Source organism: Arachis ipaensis, chromosome B02 (genome assembly GCF_000816755.2).
Source record: "Arachis ipaensis cultivar K30076 chromosome B02, Araip1.1, whole genome shotgun sequence".
Lineage (NCBI taxonomy): Eukaryota > Viridiplantae > Streptophyta > Magnoliopsida > Fabales > Fabaceae > Arachis > Arachis ipaensis.
Genome location: NC_029786.2, coordinates 19327910 through 19345336, shown reverse-complemented (window position 1 = coordinate 19345336; position 17427 = coordinate 19327910). Strand labels below are relative to the sequence as shown.

Genomic DNA, 17427 nt, shown 5'->3' with positions numbered 1-17427 from the left:
ATGAATCCATTTCATTTTCAGTTTGTACCATCACCTCATCCTCTTGGATCTCCTCAGTTTCCGATGTTACCTCCTAAACCACCAAATTCAATTCATTTTGTCAAAATTGAAATGTTTGTAAACACCTCAGAGAATTGCAGGATACTCTTAATCTTGCAAGGGCAATATATCTTTTTTTTGCTTTATATATTATTTCACTTTTTTAAACTTAATGTTTCTACAAAATTAATAGCTTTTATGTTGTAAGCTAGTCAATTACATTCTTATCAAAATAATAAACTTGTTGTTTTTCTTAGGCAGAAGGAGCTAGAGATGTTAATGATGATCAAAGATGGTAAAGTGTCGTTAGAAGATGTGAAACATGGATCTAACGAAACTTATCTGCCTAGTTTCTAGAATATTTACAAGACATAAGGGTTAATATAGAATCCCAAGAATCGTTGGCAGTTGAAGCAGAAATTATTTGATGTCAAAGTTAAGATTTGCGTTGGAGCCATTCAGATATGTTGCGCATGAAGCAAGTCCATAGGAGGAGAAATCTGTGACTACAAGGTTTGCGAATAAAGTGTACAAGTCCAAAATAAATAAGCACTGGCGGAAGAAGAAAAGGAAGCGTATTGCAGAAATTCTAGCAAAGGTTACTTTCCCTTTGTTTTTGTGAGATGTTTTCATTGCCCTTTATTATAGCCGTTTCTTGAAACTCGTTCTATGTTTGGTTCCATAATCCTTTTTCTGTCAAAAAATAAAACATATAGGAGCGAGAGGAATTTCATTGTATTGACCGAGAAGCTGATGAATGGAGAGCAATGGAGATTTCTAAGGATGCTGCAAACTACAAGGTATTGATGTTTTTGCTTGCTTACTGTTTACTTTGACTGAATTTGCTAGTAAGCTTTTGTTGTTGACAGGTTAAAGAGGAAAAGCATGTTTGTTGTCTACATGATTAATTTATATCCAAAATATGAAGTACATGATTCTCAAAATCAGATATACGATTGCAGTCTTTGGTAAAATTCAAGGATTAATCGGTGGCTTGGTGGCTATATATGAATGACTAAAAATTTAACTTCTCAATTTTTTACTTTTTTATTTTTTTTCATGTTTTTTTCAAATCTCATTACACATAATTATAGTCAACATGTTGCCACAATATTGTTTATATGCTATATGTTTCTGGATTAAGAGAGCAGCTAAGTTGTAAAGCTTTCAGTTCATAATATTTCCAATAACGTTTCTGTGTATTGCTTAAAATTGTTTACATGCTATATGTTATTGCTACTATTTTTTCTTTAATAGTTTCTTAGTGAGATGTGAGAACTGGTGAAATTGAGTAATTGTGTAATCTATTTACACATTTGATTAGTATAGATATATTATCAGTTGCTTCAGTTTGAGCTACAATTTATATATGTCTTAGGGATGTCTAAAATATATCTTTTGCAGGTGAAAAAGATGAAGGAAAATGCTAAGCTTAAAGCCAAAGAAGAGAAGAAGAAATTAGAGGCCGAGGTAAAATTTCGTTCTATACAAATGACTAGTAAATAATTGTTAAATTGTGGTTTATGTCAACTTTCGAAAAGTAGTCAAATGTTATATAGAATTTACCAATGTTATGTAATGACTTTTATATCTCGTGTCTACTAATTATCTAAGTTATGTGAATCCTTTCCATCATGCTATGCTCCTAAGCAATTTACCATAATGTTTTGTTCTTCTGTTCTGTAGTTCCTTTTCATGTTGTCTTTCTTTACCACAAGCCCATTTTTTTACGATCAAAAATCATTTGCAGAATTTTCTTCATCTAGCTGTATGTTTATTCTATCAACATAAATAATTTTATTTTTATCCCACACTATTTAATCCATATTTTTGGGTGTTGATTTTGTTACATTACATCCTTTCACATCATAGCTTGAAATGCTCTTGGTTGTGGAGAAGCTTCAAGAATTATGCTCCATAAGGATTCAAAAGTTGAAAAAACAAAGTATGCTCTTAGTTATTTATTTATTTAGAGTTAGTCTTTGAATAACGAAGTAATGTATGCTGGAAAGAAATGAATCTATTTCATTTTCAGTTTGTACCACTACCTAATCCTCTTGGACCTCCTAAGAACCTGCAACATTGGAACCCTGATTGTCTCTTTTTTTTATTTAGATCATTCATAAAAGTCTTGACCCAAAAGGGAGAATTACAAAAGAGTTCTTTATGAACCTAACAATCCTGGACAATACCATCAAGAAAAATTAGATTACACAGACACTAAATCCAACTCAACACATTCAACATATCTCCCATTCTATCAGTAACACCTATCCACCTAATTTTACAAAACAACACAATTTCATGACTCACCAACCATATACATGCATATATTACAAAGCACCTTTATCCTTTAATTGTGAATGAACATATCATTTGATTCATGAATGGTGCACGAAATTGTGATCTCTAAAACGGCGCCAAAAACTTAGTACGCACGAATGTAATCTCAATTCTACTTCACAACTCCGCACAACTAACCAGCAAGTGCACTGGGTCGTCCAAGTAATAAACCTTATGTGAGTAAGGGTCGATCCCACGGAGATTGTCGGCTTGAAGCAAGCTATGGTCATCTTGTAAATCTCAGTCAGGCAGATTCAAATGGTTATGAGGTTTTGATAATTAAAATATAAATAAAATATAAAATAAGATAGAAATACTTATGTAATCCATTGGTGAGAAATTCAGATAAGAGTATGGAGATGCTTTGCTCCTTCTGAATCTCTGCTTTCCTACTGCCTTCATTCAATCATTCATACTCCTTTCCATGGCAAGCTGTATGTTGGGGGATCACCGTTGTCAATGGCTACCGTCCGTCCTCTCAGTGAAAATGGTCCAAGTGCGCTATCACCGCACGGCTAATCATCTGTCGGTTCTCGATCATGTTGGAATAGGATCCATTGATCCTTTTGCGTCTGTCACTACGCCCAACACTCGCGAGTTTGAAGCTCGTCACAGTCATCCCATCCCAGATCCTACTCGGAATACCACAGACAAGGTTTAGACTTTCCGGATCTCAAGAATGCTACCAATTGATTCTAGCTTATACCACGAAGACTCTGATATTTCGGAATGGAGGCTAAGAGATACACGCTCAAGCTATTGCAGATAGAACGGAAGTGGTTGTCAGGCACGCGTTCATAGGTGAGAATGATGATGAGTGTCACGGATCATCACATTCATCATGTTGAAGTGCGAGTGAATATCTTGGAATAAGAATAAGCTCGAATTGAATAAAAAAACAATAGTACTTTACATTAATTCATGAGGAACAGCAGATCTCCACACCTTAATCTATGGGGTGTATAAACTCCACCGTTAAAAATACATAAGAACAAGGTCCAGGCATGGCCGAATGGCCAGCCCCCTAAACGTGATCAATGATCAAAAGTGATACAAAAATAGTCTCAAAAATGATCAAAAGATGTGAAATAAATCACTAAAAGTAGTTTTTATACTAAACTAGTAGCTAGGGTTACAGAAATAAGTAAATGATGCAGAAATCCACTTCCGGGGTCCACTTGGTGTGTGCTTGGACTGAGCATTGAGCTTTGCACGTGTAGAGGCTTCTCTTGGAGTTAAACACCAGGTTGCAGCCTGTTTGTGGCGTTTAACTCTAGTTTGTAACCTGTTTCTGGCGTTTGACTTCATAATAGGGTAGGAAGTTGATGTTTGAACGCCAATTTGCGTCGTCAAAACTCGAGCAAAGTATGGACTATTATATATTGCTGGAAATCCCTAGATGTCTACTTTCCAACGCAATTGAGATCGTGCCATTTAGGTTTCTGTAGCTCCAGAAAATCCATTTCGAGTGCAGGGAAGTCAGAATCCAACAGCATCTACAGTCTTTTTTCAGCCTCTGAATCAGATTTTTGCTCAGGTCCCTCAATTTCAGCCAGAAAATACCTAAAATCACAGAAAAATACACAAACTCATCGTAAAGTCCAGAAATGTGAATTTTTCTTGAAAACTAATAAAAACATAGTAAAAACTAACTAAATTATACTAAAAACTACCTAAAAATAATGCCAAAAAGCGTATAAATTATCCGTTCATCACAACACCAAACTTAAATTGTTGCTTATCCCGAAGCAACTGAAAATCAAATAGGATAAAAAGAAGAGAATATACTATAAATTCCAAAATATCAATGAAACTTAGCTCCAATTAGATGAGCGAGACTAGTAGCTTTTTGCCTCTAAATAGTTTTGACATCTCACTTTATCCTTTGAAGTTCAGAATGATTGGCATCTATAGGAACTCAAAATTTAGATAGTGTTATTGATTCTCCTAGTTCAGTATGTTGATTCTTGAACACAGCTACTTTATGAGTCTTGGCCGTGGCCCTAAGCACTTTGTTTTCCAGTATTATCACCGGATACATAAATGCCACAGACATATAAATGGGTGAACCTTTTCAGATTGTGACTCGTCTTTGCTAGAGTCCCCAATTAGAGGTGTCCAGGGTTCTTAAGCACACTCTTTTTTTGCTTTGGATCACGACTTTAACCACTCAGTCTCAAGCTTTTCACTTGACACCTTCACGCCACAAGCACATAGTTAGGGACAGCTTGGTTTAGCCGCTTAGGCCAGGGTTTTATTCCTTTGGGCCCTCCTATCCATTAATGCTCAAAGCCTTAGATCCTTTTTACCCTTGCCTTTTAGTTTAAAGGGTTACTGGATTTTTGCTCTTGCCTTTCGGTTTAAAGAGCTCTTGGCTTTTTCTGCTTGCTTTTTTTTCTTTCTTTTTTTCTTTTATTTTTGCCATTTTTTTCGTAAGCCTTGTTATTCACTGCTTTTTCTTTCTTCAAGAATCATTTTTTTGATTTTTCAGATTATCAAATAACATTTCTCCTTTTTCATCATTCTTTCAAGAGTCAACAATTTTAACATTCATAAACAATAAATTCAAAAGACATATGCACTGTTCAAGCATTCATTCAGAAAACAAAAAGTATTGTCACCACATCAAAATAATTAAACTAATTTCAAAGATGAATTCGAAATCATGTACTTCTTGTTCTTTTGTGATTAAAAACATTTTTCATTTAAGAAAGATGATGGATTCATAGGACATTCATAGATTTAAGACATAGACACTTAGACACGAGTGATCATGTAATAAAGACACAAACATAAATAAACATAAAGCATAGTAAACGAAAAACAGAAAAATAAAGAACAAGGAAATTAAAGAAAGGGTCCACCTTAGTGATGGCGGCTAGTTCTTCCTCTTGAAGATCTTATGGAGTGCTTTAGCTCCTCAATGTCTCTTCCTTGCCTTTGTTGCTCCTCCCTCATAGCTCTTTGATCTTCTCTAATTTCATGGAGGAGGATAGAATGCTCTTGGTGCTTGATGAGCGGATATTTTATACGCTTTTTGGGATTAATTTCATGTAGTTTTTAGTATGTTTTAGTTAGTTTTTAATATATTTTTATTAATTTCTAAGCAAAATTCATATTTCTGGACTTTACTATGAGTTTGTGTATTTTTCTATAATTTTAGATATTTTCTGGCTGAAATTGAGGGAGCTAAGCAAAAATCTGATTTAGGCTGAAAAAGGACTGCTGATACTGTTGGATTCTGACCTCCCTGCACTCGGAATGGATTTTTTGGAGCTACAGAAGTCCAATTGGTGCGCTCTCAATTGCGTTAGAAAGTAGACATCTAGGGATTTCCAGAAATATATAATAGTCCATACTTTGTTCAAGAATAGATGACGTAAACTGGTGTTCAACGCCAGTTCCATGTTGCATTCTGGCGTTAAATGCCAGAAATAGGTTACAAGTTGGAGTTAAACGCCAAAAATAGGTTACAACCTGGCGTTTGACTCTAGAAACAGCCTAGGCATGTATAAAGCTCAAGTCTCAGCCCCAGCACACACCAAGTGGGCCCCAGAAGTGGATTTCTGCACTATCTATCTTAGTTTACTCATTTTCTGTAAACCTAGGTTACTAGTTTAGTATTTAAACAACTTTTAGAGAATTATTTTGTATCTCATAACATTTTAGATCTGAACTTTGTATCTTTGACGGCATGAGTCTCTAAACTCCATTGTTGGGGGTGAGGAGCTCTGCTGTGTCTCGATGAATTAATGCAATTACTTCTGTTTTCCATTCAAACACGCTTGTTTCTATCTAAGATATTTATTCGCACTTCAATATGATGAATGTGATGATCCGTGACACTCATCACCATTCTCAACCTATGAACGCGTGCCTGACAACCACCTCCGTTCTACATTAGATTGAATGAGTATCTCTTGGATTCCTTAATCAGAGTCTTCGTGGTATAAGCTAGAATCCATTGGCAGCATCCTTGAGAATTCGGAAAGTCTAAACCTTGTCTGTGGTATTCTGAGTATGATTCTATGATTGGATGACTGTGACGAGCTTCAAACTCACAAGGATTGGGCGTAGTGATAGACGAAAAAGGATCAATAGATCCTATTCCAGCATGAGTAAGAACTGACAGATGATTAGCTGTGCGGTGACAGCACACCTGGACCATTTTCACTGAGAGGACAGATGGTAGCCATTGACAACGGTGATCCACCAACACACAGCTTGCCATAGGAGAAAATTTGCGTGCGTGAAGAAGACGACAGTAGGAAAGCAGAGATTCAGAAGACAAAGCATCTCCAAAACTCCAACATATTCTCCATTACTGCATCACAAGTATTTATTTCATGCTCTTTTATTCTTCGCAATTCAAACTGATAATTATAATTGACATCCATACTAAGAGTTACAAGATAACCATAGATTGCTTCAATCCAACAATCTCTGTGGGATTCGACCCTTACTCACGTAAGGTATTACTTGGACGACCCAGTGCACTTGCTGGTTAGTGGTACAAGTTGTGAAAAGTGTGATTTATAATTCGTGCACCAAGTTTTTGGCGCCGTTGCCGGGGATTGTTTGAGTTTGGACAACTGACGGTGAATCTTGTTGCTTAGATTAGGAAATTTTTGTCTTTTGGGTCAGAGTCTTTTATTTTCTTTTCAAAAATTTTTCAAAAATATTATTTTTCTTTATTGATTTTTAGTTTTTCTGTGAGTTTAGTGTCATGTTTTAAGTTTGGTGTCAATTGCATGCTTTTCTTTGTCTTTCAATTTTCGAATTGCATGTTCTTGTTCTTCCTTGATCTTCAAGTTGTTCTTGTCAATTTTTATTGTTTGATCTTTGGTTTTCTTGTTCTGTGTCTTTTCTTATTTTTCTTGTGCTTTTTTTTTTTCAAAATATCAGTTTTCAAAAAAAAATTTATTTATTAAATACCTTATTAAAACACGTTAAATTTATAGCTCAATTGGCTAGATGGCTAGACTTATGTTCTTGGTAATTGGCTATCTCCCTTTTAAAATCTCTTTTTCAAAAATAATTTTTCTGTGATTAAATCGTGTGCCAAACTTTAAGTTTGGTATTTTCTTGTTAATTTTTCTTTGATTTTCGAAAATTTTATTTTGGTTTTCTAAAAATTTTAAGTTTGGTGTTCTATCTTCATGTTCTTGTTGTTCTTGTGAGTCTTCAAAGTGTTCTTGAGTCTTCCTTGTGTTTTGATCTTAAAATTTTTAAGTTTGGTGTTCCTTGGTGTTTTCCCTCCAAAAGTTTCGAAAATAAGGAACATTAGATCTAAAAATTTTAAGTTGTGTGTCTTTTGTGTGTTTTTCTCTTTCATCATAAAATTCAAAAATAAAAAAATATCTTCTCTAACTATTTTCTCATAAAATATTTTCAATCCTTTTTTTTATTTATTGCATTCTTTATTTTATTTTATTTTATTATTTCAAAATTTTTTTATAATAAAATAAATAAAATAAATCCTCATCATCTCCCTTCCTCCATCATGGATCTAAGTGGAAATGAACAGTCCAGAAGGACTCTGGGGTCATATGCTAACCCCACTACTGCTACATATGGGAGTAGTATCTGTATACCCTCCATCAAAGCAGGCAGTTTTGAGCTGAATCCTCAGCTCATTGTCATGGTGCAGCAAAATTGCCAGTATTCCGATCTTTCACAGGAAGAACCTACTGAGTTTCTAGCACAATTCTTGCAAATTGCTGATACAGTACGTGACAAGGAGGTAGATCAGGAAGTATACAGGCTGTTACTGTTTCCGTTTGCTGTAAAAGATCAAGCTAAAAGGTGGTTAAATAACCAACCCACAGCAAGCATAAGAACATGGAAATAGTTATCAGACAAATTTCTGAATCAATATTTCCCTCCAAAAAGGATGACACAGCTAAGGCTGAACATCCAAGGCTTTAAACAAGAGGATGATGAATCCCTTTATAATGCCTGGGAGAGATACAGAGGGATGCTAAGGAAATGCCCTTCTGAAATGTTTTCAGAGTTGGTGCAATTAGACATCTTCTACTATGGGCTTACAGAAAGAGCTCAGGTATCTCTAGACCACTCAGCTGGTGGATCTATACACATGAGAAAAACTATTCAAGAGGCTCAAGAGCTTATTGATATAGTTGCTAGAAATCAGCATCTGTACATAAGTAGTAGGTCCTCCATGAAAGAAGAAGCCAAAACAGTATCTACTAAGCTTGGTCCTCCAGAACAAGTTGCTGAACTCAATCAACAATTGTGTTTTCTAATAAAACAGCTAGCAGAATTCAAGGAGATGCTACAAGACACTAAAAATGCTAATAAAAATATGGAAGCACAATTGAATCAGATAAGACAGCAGTTATCAAAGCAGATAACAGAAGAGTGCCAGGCAGTTCAATTAAGAAGTGGAAAAACATTAAATACCTCACTTCAGAGCAGCAAAAAGCCAAGAAAAGAACAACTGACAGAGGATGAACAAAATATTATCCAAAATCCCTCTGAGGACAGTAAGAGCCCAGAGAGGAACAACTCTGGCTTTCAAACGCCAGAAAAGGATGCAAAGCTGGCGTCAAACGCCCAACCCATGCTCAGTTCTGGTGTCCAAACGCCAGAAACAGGCAAGGAGTTGGCATCAAACGCCCAATGGAGGCTCAGTTCTGGCGTTCAAATGCCAGAAACAGGTAAGAAGCTGGTGTCCAACGCTAATCGAGCTTCTAACCCTGGTATTCAAATGCCAGTGAGGGATCAGACACACATAAGTGCTGATGACAACCCCTCTAAAAAGGCTTCTCCAACCACCTCTGTAGGACATAAACCTGCAGCAACCAAGGTTGAAGAATACAAAGCCAAAATGCCTTATCCTCAAAAACTCCGCCAAGAGGAGCAGGATAAGCAATTTGCTCGCTTTGCAGACTATCTCAGGACTCTTGAAATAAAGATTCCGTTTGCAGAGGCACTTGAGCAAATACCTTCTTATGCCAAGTTCATGAAAGAGATCTTGAGTCATAGGAAGGATTGGAGAGAAACTGAAAGAGTTCTCCTCACTGAGGAATGCAGTGCAGTCATTCTGAAAAGCTTCCCAGAAAAGCTTAAGGATCCCGGGAGCTTTATGATACCATGCATATTAGAGGGTGATTGCACCAAGATAGCTTTATGTGATCTTGGAGCAAGCATCAACCTAATACCTGCATCCACTATCAGAAAGCTTGGTTTAACTAAAGAAGTCAAACCAACCAGGATATGTCTCCAACTTGCTGATGGCTCCATTAAATACCCATCAGGCGTGATTGAAGACATGATTGTCAGGGTTGGGCCATTCGCCTTTCCCACTGACTTTGTAGTGCTGGAAATGGAGGAGCACAAGAGTGCTACTCTCATTCTAGGAAGACCTTTCCTAGCAACTGGATGAACTCTCATTGATGTCCAAAAGGGGGAAGTAACCCTGAGGGTCAATGAGGATGAGTTCAAGTTGAATGCTATCAAAGCCATGCAGCATCCAGACACACCAAAAGACTGCATGAAAGTTGATCTTATTGACTCTTTGGTAGAGGAGATCAACATGGCTGAGAGTCTCAAATCAGAGCTAGAAGACATCTTTAAAGATGCTCAGCCTGATTTGGAGGATTTAGAGGAAATAAAAGAGCCTCTGGAAATTCCTCAGGAAGAGGAAAAATCTCCAAAACTCGAGCTCAAACCATTACCACCATCCCTGAAATATGCATTTCTAAGAGAAGGTGACACCTTTCCGGTGATCATAAGCTCTGTTTAAATCCACAGGAACAGGTAGCACTAATTCAAGTGCTAAGGACACACAAGACAGCTCTTGGGTGGTCCATAACTGATCTTAAGGGCATCAGCCCAGCAAGATGCATGCACAAGATCTTATTGGAGAATGATGCTAAGCCAGTGGTTCAACCACAGAGGCGGCTAAATCCAACCATGAAGGAAGTGGTGCAGAAAGAGGTCACCAAGTTACTGGAGGCTGGGATTATTTATCCTATTTCTGATAGCCCCTGGGTGAGCCCTGTCCAAGTTGTCCCCAAAAAGGGAGGCATGACAGTGGTTCATAATGAAAAAAATGAACTGGTTCCTACAAGAACAGTTACAGGGTGGCGCATGTGTATTGACTACAGAAGGCTCAATACAGCCACCAGAAAGGATCATTTTCCTTTACCATTCATAGACCAGATGCTAGAAAGACTAGCAGGTCATGATTATTACTACTTTTTGGATGGATATTCAGGCTACAACCAAATTTCAGTAAATCTCCAGGATCAAGAGAAAACAGCATTCACATGTCCATCTGGAGTATTTGCCTACAGAAGGATGCCATTTGGGCTGTGTAATGCACCTGCAACCTTTCAGAGATGCATGCTCTCTATTTTCTTTGATATGGTGAAAAAATTTCTGGAAGTCTTCATGGATGACTTCTCAGTATATGGAGACTCATTCAGCTCCTGTCTTGATCACCTGACACTGGTTCTGAAAAGATGCCAATAGACTAACCTGGTTTTAAACTGGGAAAAATGTCACTTTATGGTGACTGAAGGGATTTTCCTTGGGCACAAGATTTCAAACAAAGAAATAGAGGTGGATCAAGCTAAGGTAGAGGTAATTGAAAAATTACCACCACCTGCCAATGTTAAGGCAATCAGAAGCTTTCTGGGGCATGTAGGATTCTATAGGAGGTTTATAAAGGATTTTTCAAAAATTGCAAAACCTCTAAGCAACCTGCTAGCTGCTGACACGCCATTTGTGTTTGACACAGAGTGTCTGCAGGCGTTTGAAACTCTGAAAACTAAGCTGGTCACAGCACCAGTCATTTATGCACCAGACTGGACATTACCATTCGAACTAATGTGTGATGCCAGTGACCATGCCATTGGTGCAGTATTGGGGCAGAGGCACGATAAGCTTCTGCATGTCATTTATTATGCTAGTCGTGTTTTAAATGATGCCCTGAAAAATTACACAACCACAGAAAAAGAATTGCTTGCAGTGGTTTATGCCATTGACAAGTTTAGATCATACTTAGTAGGATCAAAAGTGATTGTGTACACTGACCATGCTGCTCTTAAATATCTACTTACAAATCAGGATTCAAAACCCAGGCTCATAAGATGGGTGTTGCTTCTGCAAGAGTTTGATATAGAAATAAGAGACAGGAAAGGGATAGAAAACTAAGTGGCTGATCATCTTCCCGGATAGAGCTAGTAGAAGGGGCATCCTCTCCCTCTATTGAGATCTCTGAAACCTTTCCTAATGAGCACTTGTTCGCCATTCAGGAAACACCATGGTTTGCAGACATTACAAACTATAAAGCTGCAAGGTTCATACCCAAGGAGTACAGCAGGCAACAAAAGAAAAAATTAATTACGGATGTAAAGTACTACTTGTGGGATGAACCTTATCTCTTTAAGAGATGTGCAGACGGAATAATCCGTAGGTGTGTGCCTAGAGAAGAAGCACAAAAGATCTTATGGCATTGCCATGGGTCACAATATGGAGGCCATTTCGGAGGTGAGCTAACAGCCACCAAGGTCCTCCAATGTGGCTTCTACTGGCCTACACTCTATAGAGATTCCCGAGAGTTTGTACGTAACTGTGACAGTTGCTAAAGAGCTAGTAATCTGCCTCATGGTTACGCCATGCCTCAACAAGAAATCTTGGAGATTGAGTTGTTTGATGTATGGGGTATTGACTTTATGGGGCCTTTCCCACCATCATACTCAAACACTTATATTCTGGTGGCAATCGACTATGTATCCAAATGGGTAGAGGCCATTGCCACACCCACTAATGATACTAAGATAGTGCTGAAGTTCCTCTAGAAACATATCTTCAGCAGGTTTGGTGTCCCTAGAGCACTAATTAGTGATGGGGGCACTCACTTCTGCAACAAACAGCTTTACTCTGCTATGGTCCGGTATGGAATTAGCCACAAGGTGGCAACCCCATATCATCCACAGACAAATGGGCAAGCTGAAATCTCTAATAGAGAACTAAAAAGAATCCTGGAATGGACTGTAAGTACCCGTAGAAAGGATTGGGCGAGAAGCTTGGATGATGCTCTATGGGCTTACAGAACAGCATTCAAAACTCCTATAGGGACCTCTCCATACCAGCTTGTGTTTGGTAAGGCCTGTCATCTGCCCATGGAGCTGGAGCATAAGGTCTACTGGGCAACCAGATTCCTAAACTTCGATGCCAATTTAGCCGGAGAAAAAAGATTGCTCCAGCTAAATGAGCTAGAGGAATTCAGACTCACTGCTTTTGAAAATGCCAAGCTTTACAAAGAGAAAGCAAAAAGGTGGCATGACAGAAAGCTATCATCTAGAGTCTTTGAACCAGGACAGAAGGTTCTGCTGTTTAACTCTAGGCTCAGGCTATTCCCCGGGAAACTAAAATCCCGGTGGAGGGGACCATATGTGATTACAAGTGTGTCACCATATGGTTATGTGGAGCTTCAAGACATTGATTCTAATAAGAAGTTCATTGTTAATGGATAGAGAATCAAGCATTATCTTGAAGGCAATGTTGAGCAAGAGTGCTCAAGGCTGAGGCTAGATTAAAAGCTCAACAAGGTCCAGCTAAAGACAATAAAGAAGCGCTTGCTGGAAGGCAACCCAACCATTAGCAAAACTTTTTCTTATTTATTTCTTTTTATCATACAGGTTTAAAATAAATAATCTTCAAGGTAAAGAATCAATTGCATAAGTTCATAGGGTTGCAGAAGGATTCAGAATACAAAACAGCAAAAAGAAGCTCACTGGTGCGAAAATTCCAGTAGAGATAGCCATCTGGGCGTTAAACGCCAGATTTACAGCATCCTGGGCGTTCAGAAAAACGCCCAGTGACAAAGGAGTTTCTGGCGTTTAACGCCAGCTAGAAGCAACAGCTGGGCGTTAAACGCCCAGACCAAGCATCAACTGGGCGTTAAGCGCCCAAAACATGCAGCAGTTGGGCATTTAACGCCAGGATTGTGGGGAGTAGGTAATTTCGTTTTCACTTCAATTTTTTTTCGCTTTTCATGTTTCAATTCATGATTTCTTGCATAAACATATTACAAATCCTAATTTTTCAAATCCTTTTTCAAAGATATCAAATGTATCTTAATTCTAAACATAAACCTTTTTCTTAAAAATCCTCTTCAACTTCTTTTCAAATCTTTTTCAAAACAAATCTATCTCCTTTCCTATCTTTTTCAACTCATCAATATCTTTTTCAAATCTTCACAATATCTTTTTCAAATATCCTTTCCAAAATTTTTTTCATATCTTTAAAATTTTAAAGTGCATCCTTTTCCTATCAGACTTATCTTTTACAAATCATATCTTCTATCATATCTTCTTCAAAAATTTTGAAACCCACCCCCCCTCTTCCTTTTAAATCCTAGTTCGGCCTCCCCTCCACCTTCACAATTCGGACTTGGCTCTCCTCATCTCCCTCTTCTTTCCTTTCTTTTGCTTGAGGACATGCAAACCTCTAAGTTTGGTTTGTCTATCCGTGATCACTAAGCCAATACCCACTAAGATCATGGCTCATAAGGGAAAACAAACCAACTCAAGAGGCAAGAAAGAGAATATTCCAAAACCACTTTGGAATCAAGAGAAGTTCTTAACCAAAGAACATTCAGACCATTACTACAAAATAATGGGTCTAAGGTCAGTGATCCCGGAAGTTAAATTCGATCTAAAAGAAGACGAATATCCGGAGATCCAAGAGCAAATTCGAAACAGGAGCTGGGAAGTCCTAGCTAATCCTGAAATAAAGGTGGGAAGAAACATGGTTCAGGAGTTCTACGCTAATCTGTGGCAAACAGACAGGTAGAGAATAGCTGGAACCGCATTCTATGACTATAGAACTCTGGTCAGAAGGAAGATTGTTCACACCCACCTTGACAAAATAAGGGAGATCTTCAAGCTGCCTCAACTGCAAGATGACCCAGACTCCTTTAATAGGAGAATGATGAGATCAAACCTGAGCTTGGATAAAATCCTAAAGCAGTGATGATTCATTGCATTATGCTGGAAAAAGAAGTGGAAGTTCATCAGCTGATTGCTTGTGAGCTTTACAAAATTGCAAACAAGAACTCCAAAGATGCCAGATTGGCTTACCCAAGCTTGGTCTCTCTGTTATGTAAAGATGCTGGAGTAAAAATGGGAGTGGATGAGTATATCTCAGTTGAGCAACCAATCACTAAAAAGTCTATGGAAGGACAACAAGTGCAGGACGACCCCATCAAGAGGAAAGCACAGGAGTTTCTCCCGGAAATCCCTCAAATTGAATACTGGGAGCGCCTAGAAGCATCTGTCACCAAGTTGCAAGAAGCTGTGGATCAACTGAAGGAAGAACAGCAAAATCAAAACAGCATGCTCTGCAAACTGCTTAGAGAACAAGAAGAGCAAGGGCGTGAACTGAAGGAACTGAAGCGCCAGAATCTATCTCTTGAAGGACCAAGCACCCCACAGACTAAAGAGGCATCTACCTCCCAAAGCAAAGGTTGTTGAGTCCTAATCTTAGCCTTAACTCTGTGATAACTGTTCTTATTAGAAATTTACCTTAGAAGTTATATATGAGTAGTAGTAATTAGTATCTCTATTTTAATTTTATCTCCAATTAAGCTATAATTTATTTTTTTCATCATCATTAAATATGAATAAAATAGCAGATTTTTTTAAAAAATAAGGAAGCAATATTTTTTCGAGTTTTTAATAAGGAAAATTCTAATTATTCACATGTGGTGGCAATGCTTTTTGTCTTCTGAATGAATGCCTGAACAGTGCATTTTTTTATATTGAATTTTATGAATGTTAAAATTGTTGGCTCCTGAAAGAATGATGAACAAGAGAAATGTTATTGCTAATCTGAAAAATCATAAAATTGATTCTTAAAGCAAGAAAAAGCAGTGAATACAAAAGCTTGCGAAAAAAAAAAGAGAGAGAGAAAAAGCAAGCAGAAAAAGTCAATAGCCCTTAAAACCAAAAGGCAAGGGTAATAAAAAGGATCTAAGGCTTTGAGCATCAGTGGATAGGAGGGCCTAAAGGAATAAAATCCTGGCCTAAGCGGCTAAACCAAGCTGTCCCTAACCATGTGCTTGTGGCGTGAAGGTGTCAAGTGAAAACTTGAGACTGAGCTGTTAAAGTCAAGATCCAAAGTAAAAATAGAGTGTGCTTAAGAACCCTGGACACCTCTAATTGGGGACTTTAGCAAAGCTGAGTCACAATTTGAAAAGGTTCACCCAACTATGTGTCTGTGGCATTTATGTATCCTGTGGTAATATTGGAAAACAAAGTGCTTAGGGCCACGGCCAAGACTCATAAAATAGCTGTGTTCAAGAATCAACATACTAAACTAGGAGAATCAATAATACTATCTGAATTCTGAGTTCCTATGGATGCCAATCATTCTGAATTTCAAAGGATAAAGTGAGATGCCAAAACTGTTCGGAAGCAAAAAGCTACTAGTCCCGCTCATCTAATTAGAATCTGAGCTTCACTCAAAACTCTGAGATATTATTGCTTCTCAATTTCTTTTTATCCTATTTTATTTGTCTGGTTGCTTGGGGACAAGCAACAGTTTAAGTTTAGTGTTGTGATGAGAGGATATTTTATACGCTTTTTGGGGTTAATTTCATGTAGTTTTTAGTATGTTTTAGTTAGTTTTTAATATATTTTTATTAATTTCTAAGCAAAATTCATATTTCTGGACTTTACTATGAGTTTGTGTGTTTTTCTATAATTTCAGGTATTTTCTGGCTGAAATTGAGGGAGCTAAGCAAAAATATGATTTATGCTGAAAAAGGACTGCTGATGCTGTTGGATTCTGACCACCCTGCACTCGAAATAGATTTTTTGGAGCTACAAGAGTCCAATTGGCGCGCTCTTAATTGCGTTGGAAAGTAGACATCCAGGGATTTCCAGCAATATATAATAGTCCATACTTTGTCCAAGAATAAACGACGTAAATTGGCGTTCAACGCCAGTTCCATGTTGCATTCTGGAGTTTAACGCCAAAAATAGGTTACAAGTTGGAGTTAAATGCCAGAAACAGGTTACAACCTGGCGTTTAACTCTAGAAACAGCTTAGGCATGTATAAAGCTCAAGTCTCAGCCCCAGCACACACCAAGCGGGCCCCAGAAGTAGATTTCTGCACTATCTATCTTAGTTTACTCATTTTCTGTAAACCTAGGTTACTAGTTTAGTATTTAAACAACTTTTAGAGAATTATTTTGTATCTCATGACATTTAAAATCTGAACTTTGTATCTTTGACGGCATGAGTCTCTAAACTCCATTGTTGGGGGTGAGGAGCTCTGCTGTGTCTCGATGAATTAATGCAATTACTTCTGTTTTCCATTCAAACACGCTTGTTTCTATCTAAGATATTTATTCACACTTCAATATGATGAATGTGATGATCCGTGACACTCATAACCATTTTCAACCTATGAACGCGTGCCTGACAACCACCTTTGTTCTACATTAGATTGAATGAGTATCTCTTGGATTCCTTAATCAGAGTCTTCGTGGTATAAGCTAGAATCCATTGGTAGCATCCTTGAGAATCCGGAAAGTCTAAACCTTGTTTGTGGTATTCTGAGTAGGATTCTATGATTGGATGACTGTGACGAGCTTCAAACTCACAAGGGTTGGGTGTAGTGACAGACGAAAAAGGATCAATGGATCCTATTCCAGCATGAGTGAGAACCGACAGATGATTAGCCGTGCGGTGACAACGCACTTGCACCATTTTCACTGAGAGAACGGATGGTAGCCATTGACAACGGTGATCCACCAACACACAGCTTGCCATAGGAGGAAATTTGCGTGCGTGAAGAAGACGACAGTAGGAAAGCAGAGATTCAGAAGACAAAGCATCTCCAAAATTCCAACATATTCTCCATTACTGCATCACAAGTATTTATTTCATGCTCTTTTATTCTTCGCAATTCAAACTGATAATTATAATTGACATCCTGACTAAGAGTTACAAGATAACCATACATTGCTTCAATCCAACAATCTCTGTGGGATTCGACTCTTA

General features: G+C 37.8%; 1 pseudogene; it reads left to right on the top strand.

Annotated features, from left to right (window-relative positions):
• Positions 1-17427, top strand: part of LOC107626924 — a 44161-nt pseudogene continuing 26734 nt past the window's right edge.